At 40.0% G+C, this 7,812-nt stretch overlaps 1 non-coding gene across 1 annotated transcript; it reads right to left on the reverse strand.

Annotated features, from left to right (window-relative positions):
- Positions 1-2,569: 2,569 nt before the first annotated feature.
- Positions 2,570-2,672, reverse strand: LOC114108919 (U6 spliceosomal RNA). The gene has a single exon (XR_003585645.1). It is a non-coding gene; the product is annotated as a U6 spliceosomal RNA (small nuclear RNA).
- Positions 2,673-7,812: the final 5,140 nt, after the last annotated feature.

The raw sequence follows: 7,812 nt of genomic DNA on the forward strand, positions 1-7,812 counted from the left end.
CTAGAGAATCCCAGGGACGGGGGAGTCTGGTGGGTTGCCATCTCTGGGGTCGCACGGAGTCAGACATGACTGAAGCGACTTAGCAGCAGCAGCAGCAGATAAGAATAACTGCATGTATTGCATAGGTGTTACTCTGTTTTATGTTCTAGTCACCGTTTGTGCTAAGCCTTTCATAAACGTCATCTCATTTAGGGTAGAGACTTAGATAGACGTTTCTCCAAAGAAGACAACCAGATGGCCAAGAGGTACATAAAAGAGATGCTCAACTGCACTATTGGACAAATGCAAATCAAAACTACAATGAGGCATCACTTCACACCAGTCAGAATTATTGCTGTTGTTTGGTCGCTAATTCATATCTGACTCTTTTGCAACCCCCACAGAGTAGCCCACTGGGTTCCTTCTGTTCATGGGATTTCCCAGGCAAGAATACTGGGGTGGATTACCATTGCCTTCTCCAGAAGATCTTCCTGACCCAGGGACTGAACCTATGTCTCCTGCATTGGCAGGTGGGTTCTTTACCACTGAGCCAACAGGCAAATGATCATCATCAAAAAGTCTACAAACAATAAATGCTGGAGAGGGTGTGGAGAAAAGGGAATCCTCCCGCATTCTTGGTAGGAATCTAAACTGGTACTGCCACTATGGAAAGCATCATGGGGGGTCCTCAAAAAATTAAAAGCAGAGCTGTTATATGATCTAGCAATATTACTCCTGGGCATAGATCAGGAAAAGACTCTAATTTGAAAAGTTACAGGCATCCCAAGTTCAGAGCAGCACTATTTACTACAGCCTTAATGTTCATTGACAGATGAATGGATAAAGAAGATGTGGTGCATATATATATATATATATCCATTGTGTATACACACACACAACACACACACACACACACACACTGGAATACTGTTCAGCCATAAAAAGGATGAAATAATGCCATTTTCAGCAACATGGATGGACTGAGATATTCTCACACTAAATGAAAGTAAATCAGAAAGAGAAAGACAAGTATCATACAATATCACTCATACGTAGAACCTAAAATATGATATAAATGAACTTATTTACAAAACAGAAACAGACTAACAGATATAAAAAACAAATTTATTGTTAGCAAAGGGGAAAGAGGAGGAGGGATACATTAGGAGTTTGGGATATAGCAAATACAAACTACTATATAAAAAATAGATAAATAACAAGGTCCTACTGTATAGCCCAGGGAACTATAGTCAATACCTTGTAATAACCAAATGAAAGAGAATGAAAAAGAGGATATAAATATCTGAATCACTCTGCTGTACACTAGAACTAACATACTGTAAGTCAACTATAGACTTCAATTACAAAGAAGCTTCTCATTTAACCTTGTCAACAGCTCTATAAGAAAGGAACCATCACGTCTGAATTTTGATTTGGAAACTGACTTTCAGAATGGGAAGAGGGTTCAGTGTGTGGAAAGACCACATACTGGTACACACAAAGAAGACGCTGAAGAGAACACAGCGATGGGAGGATGGAAGGAAAAAAACGGAAGTTAATGATGGAGGAATATACTTAATGCAACGAAGTGAGAGAATTGCCATTATTCTGCCCAGTTTTAAAAGCCAGTGATATTGTATTTATCAAAGTGGGATTCCTTGGAACCCTGGTGGCACCACCCCTCAGAAGGCTGTAGGTGATACCCAGGCAGATGGAGTACTAAATAACATCAGAGCACATGGTTACATACGGTGAGAAAGGATTCCTTTCATCACTTGTCTTCCTGGTCATTAGGTTACCTCCAGGAGTAAATCTCCATAGTCTGATTTTCTGAAAATGTCTTGAACACATCTCTTAGGACTTAATTTCAACAGTGAAAAAATGACTTCAGATTCAGCAGCATGGGCGATTAGCATTTGATAGTACTGCTCTGTTTTCACTGAATTTATTTTTGTAGTTATCTTCCATTATTGACATGTGACACTAGGTTTTCATTTCTAAAATGTCTGCTTTAAGGACATTTCTTAGGTAAAGAGGTGAGTCACTTTTAACCAACTTTTTACTATAGAAATTTCAAACATATTCAAAAATAAAGAGACTAGCATAAAGAGCTCCTGTGTACCCATTTCTAAGTTCAACAATTATCAACGCATAGTTGCTTTTTTAATCCTATTCTGGCCCTCTTTCCACACTCCTAAATTATTCTGAAGTATATACAAGACATTGTATTATTCTAGCCAGTTGTGAATATTGCAGGATGTATCTCAAAAAGATAAGAATTGTCTTTTTTTAAAGCATAGTAGCCATAACAGTATCACATGAGACAAAATTAACAATCATTCCTTAATATCATCAAATATCCAGTCAATGTCTACTTTTCCCCAACTGCCTTTTAAGTGTTTTTTGTTTGTGTGTTGGTTGGTTTGTTTGAATTGGGTTTCAAATAATGCTCATTCATTGTGGTTGACTGACGCTATTCCTTAAGCATGCTTTTCTCTGTAAGTTCCCCCACCACACAGACACACATATACATACATGTAATTCCTTGTTTCTTCTGTATTTTAAATTTTGTTTTATTTTTAATTAGAGGAAGAATATGGAACACTTCATGAATTTGCATGTCGTCCTTGTGCAGGGGCCATGCTAATCTTCTCTGTATCATTCCAATTTTAGTACATGCTGCTAAAGCGAGCACATCTTTGTTTTTTATAAGAAACCTGGTTGTTTGTCTAACAGAATTTCCCATAATCTGTATTTTCCTGATTGCATACCTGTGGCATAGATGACACGTTTCTCTGCATCCTCTATTTTCTATTAAGTGATGGTTAGATCTAGAAGTTTAATAAGATTTAAGTTCAAAAGAAATTCCACCAGAAGGTTAATAATGTATGATTTTTTCTTTTCTTGTGATGCTAGCTGACACTGAAGATCTTTGCCTAATTTATTAATTTATTAGAGGTTGCAAAAAATGGTGGTGTTCTAATCCATCATTTATTCTTATGTCTGAATACACTTGTGGAAGTTTTGACTTTAGTAAAATATTTTACATAATTAAAAAATAAAGTTATATTAAAAAGTAATCCCTAAAAATCAAGCATAGAAGTAAATAAACTTCAATGTGATTTTATTTCAGTGGACTTTAAAACACAGTAGTTTGAATATATACCCAAGTGAGATGTTAAAACCAAATCTGAAACTGATTTCAGTAGTAATCATATGATAGGTGATGGTGTAAGTGTGCTTATCCTGAAACATGTATATAGTGGGATAGAGAAAACGAGTAATTATGTTGGTGTCATTAAACTTGGATTTTTGGCATATCAGAAAGGAGATACAAATGTGATATTTATGATTTATGAGAAAAACCAGCAGCCCTTATTTGCGCTAGAGATACCAGTAGAAACTCATTATATACTTTTTGTCTTAAAATATAATTTCAGTCTCTAGTACCTTCTGCTTTTAAAGGCAGAATGCAACTTCTGAATGTGCCTCGCTTTGTCTTGTCTGTTACTTCTTTTCTCTTGAAAGGAGTACAGGAGTCTCTCCTGGAATGCTCAGAAGCAGAAGACAAAGGCAACTGACCTTTGGTTCGGAGAAAAAAATAAAAGGACAAGAAGAGAAAACCAAGGCTGTTCTTATTAATAGGTCCCTGTAAACTGCAGATCTGGAGTCAAAGCTGAAGCCAGGCATCTTCTGCACCCAAGTGCTTTGGGGTTAGCTCTCAGCAGCAGGACCCTCCCTATTGTCTTGCCCCTGGACTGGACGTAGCCAAAATAATACCAAACAAATCGATAGTCAGTGCTGTGATGTGACCACAGTTGTTAATGTGACCACAGTTGTTAATGCATCATTTTCCTCCTGGAAATTTAGTTTACCTTCCAGGCTGGCCAGATTCTAAGCAAGCTCCTGCCAACTCAAAGCCCAGAGTAACTTCCAACGCATTTAATCTTTCCTCTCTGTGCAAGAACTTTACGAACATCTTTATGTTTATTCCCCATGGTGGCCCTCTGAAGCAGGTTCTGTTTAAATAAATGAAGGGATTGTCTGACAGTATACAGCCAGAATGTCTAGCGAGCATTCTCTTTTACTTTTCTCTGGGGGTCATGATTAAAATAAATAAATTAAAATAAATTTTGTTTTTAGAAAAATGATAAATGCCATTAAAAAAAAAATCCTTCTCAACTAGGCTTTAAGGAAGATTGCCTAGATCTGTGATTCAGGAATCTAAGCAACAAGCTTAAGACTCTCAGCCCCTTCTCCTTCAGGGGATCTTTATAGGAGGCTGGGCAGTACATAGAGGCCCTGAAGGACTGGGATTCCTGTCCTCATTAAACTTGGGCAACTCGGGACCTCCGTCGTGGTGTAGTGTTAAGAATCTGCCTTCCAATGCAGGGACGGGACTTTGATCCCTGGTAGGGGAACTAAGATCCCACATGCTGAGGGGCCACTGAGCCTGTGCACCACAGCTATTGAGCCCGCATGCAACAACTAGAGAAGCCTGTGTGCCTAGTGTAGCCAAAAAGAATAAAAATAAACTTGGGCAACTCATTCTTAATTCTGGCCTAAGTTTTTCCACCTGAAAGCATATGGTTGGGTTCTCAGAGGCCTCCAACTGGCAGCCCACAGGATGAATTTCTGGCCAACAGACGTGTTCTATTTGAAGCCCACAGAGTATTTCAAAACAGAGCATTTCAGTGATTACAAGTCACAGGCAAGTGCTTTTCTTTTCAGCACAGACCCCACTATTCCTAACTACATCTCATCCAGCCTTCCTCAGGCATAAACATTTTCCCTCTCAACCCAGTGGCAACTCCCAGACTTGGGCATCTCTAAGGGCCCTCCCGGGGTGACATTCTACAATTTCTTTGTGACTTTGTTTGCTTGGAATAGTCATAATAGTCATTTTAAACACAGCACAAATTTAGTATTTGTTGAGTGATTGCTATCTACCTTTGCTTTGGATTAAGCATGAATCATCTGTTCCCTCCTCATAACAATCCAAGGATGAAGCTATTATTGTGATCCACCCTTTGCACATGTAGAAGCTGAGGCTTTGAGGTCACACAGGTGATGGCAGTTGGAACAGCTACCTAGGCTGCAACTAAACAACAATAAAAAAAGATCCTGAATGCTACAATGAAGATGGAAGATCCCACGTGCTGCAACAAAGACCCAGCATGGCCAAATACATACTTTTTTTATTTAATAAAATAAGCAAAGATTCTGATTCAGTTGGTCTGAGGTGGTGCCTGGTAATTCTTTTAAGCTCCCTGGGTGATTCTAATGTGCAACCAAAATTGAAAAACTGTGTGTTCCAGTGCTTTTCAAGAATCACTTTGGGATCTTGTTAAAATTTAGATTCCAATTCATTAGGTCAAAGGTAGAACCAGAGATTCTGCATTTCTAAACAGCTCCCAGGTAATGCCATGGATACTAGTCTCCAGACCTCCTGTGGAATAGCGAGTTTTTTAAAAAGCCAACTCTGGGCCTGGTATGACCCAGATTACATGCTTGCTAAATGTTGGCTCAGAAGTAATAAGGACATTCAGTGGGTTGTGGAGTAAGGGGACTTGATCCAGTGCTTGGAGGAAATTCACAAACATCCTAGAAAAAGCAAGGGGCTTGAGGTGAATAACTCTTTAGAGTAGCTCCTGTGGTTCACAGAGATGGAAATTTGGAAGGTCTGAGTATAATGATAATTGTGAGCTGGAGTCCCATGGCTGGAAGTCAGCTAGAGTCTGGGTTCATGCATGCAGGTCTGAGTTACACAGGAATCAAAGCTATAGGGCTAGGGAGTGAACTTTTGGGGACAAGGCTGGGGCACTCCACTAATTTATTTAGGAAGTACTGACTGAATGTCTTGTAGAGCATAGGGGTCCTAGGCATTGGGGTCTAATGAAAATCATAGCCTCTGCTTTCAAGGAGCTTTTAATCCAGTAGCAGGGGGACAAAGCATTAAAAAGACAAAATTTAGAATTCAGAGCCACTGGCATGCTAACGGGGACAGCTTTCGGAAAGGGTCCTTGGCCCAGCCCAAGGGAGTTATGGGAAGATTTTAAGGGAGCTAACTCAGCTGAGCTGAGTTGTGAAACAGAAATAAGAGTCATCCAGGAGAGGTAGTAGGAGCAGACAGTGTCCCAGGCAGAGGGGGAGAGCACAGGCTATAGCATGGAAAGAGAACAGAGTCTCTTCCCAGAAATAGCTCAGTTTATAGGCCCTGGGGCTGGAGATACAGCCAGAGAAGAAGCTGGAGCTATAGGAAGGGCATGAATGTCAAAATAAGGCATCGGTACTTTTTTTTTCTTTAAAAAGATTTATTTTTTTAATTGAAAGATAATTGCTTTACAGAATTTTGTTTTCTGTCAAACTCCAACATGAATCAGCCATAGGTATACATATGCAACCTCCCTCCTATCTCCCTCCCCATCCCATTCCTTTAGGTTGATACAGAGCCCCTGTTGGAGTTCCCTGAGTTGTACTTTTTGAAGCCAGAGCCCTATGGGATCAATGAAACCTATTAAGTTCTCCAAACAGTTCTTGCATACCTGTCTATGTGCATTATCCTGGGATAAAACTTGAATAAGACTGTCCAAGAGATTACAGATACCTGGCTAGGTAAGAATCCCTGGGAACTATAGACAGGGTCTCACTGTGTAGGCAAGGGAATGTCACAAACACAAGAGTGGGGGGCTCAGGGATAGAGGAAGAAACTACTATTCTGTTCTTTTCTTCCCCGTGAATCTCTGCACATCAGTTCTCTCGGTTTAGGATGCTTTCTCTTCCCGCTGCCACCCACATCTCACCTATTTTAAGTCTTATCCATCCTTCAGATCTCAACTCAGAATCTTCCCTCCTTGGAGAAGAGCAGCTTCCTCCCATGATGCACATGTGCAGCTCATTTGAAACAACTGCCACACATTGTGATTATATAATAATAAAACTCATTACCAAAACTATCTGCTCCCCTCCCAACTACTAAAATAAACAGTCTTTGTTGAATAGTATCATCCATCGTGTTCATAGCTATAATCTCCACACTGTGAATGGGTCCTGGCACATAGTGGAGACTCAATAAACATTACTGAGTGATTACATACATATTTGCATGAATGAATGAGTGCATTCACAGAGTGGATCACTACCACGTGAATTCTTTCCCCTCTCAATCCTAGCCCTAACCCCCACCTAACTCTTCATTTTGTATTTAAAGCCCTTCCCCTTGCAGCCCAGTAGGTATGGTGGGAAAGAGCTGCACTAGGGAATCAACTGGACCAGGTAGGTTGCTGAAACCTGCCCCAGTTGGTTTCATATGGATGTTTTTAATCACTTACTGAGCAGATGAAGTCTATGGGTGAAAATCCAAGGAACTTTCCAAAGTGTTCAGCAAATTCCATCTGACTAGCAGCAGCATGGCATTCATGCCCATAGTTTGAAAATCCTGGTATCTGTTTTCCTTATTTGGCTTATTCCATTCAAACTGTCAGGAAGTTGGGAAGACTTTGATTTGTTCTACGTCACCCCATGTGGTGAGAAGAAAAATACCCACATTACAATAGCAGTTTGGGATTTAACATTATTAGAGTAAGGATGAGTAATTTGGAAGGCAAAGACTACAACTGGGTGAGTCAAGAAAGTCTTTCAGTGTATCAAATTAGCAACCTCAGCCCCTCTGTTCTAACACCTCCACAAAGCCTTCACCTGACTTCATCTACCCTGGAAACTCCTTGAGTCTCAGTTTCATAATCTGTAAAGTGTGGAGAACAGCACTTTACCTGACGAGATTGTTGGGAGGATTACAGGAAATAATGTATGCCGAGTGTCTGCTTCCATATT

The sequence above is a fragment of the Ovis aries genome, chromosome 17 (genome assembly GCF_016772045.2).
Source record: "Ovis aries strain OAR_USU_Benz2616 breed Rambouillet chromosome 17, ARS-UI_Ramb_v3.0, whole genome shotgun sequence".
NCBI lineage: Eukaryota > Metazoa > Chordata > Mammalia > Artiodactyla > Bovidae > Ovis > Ovis aries.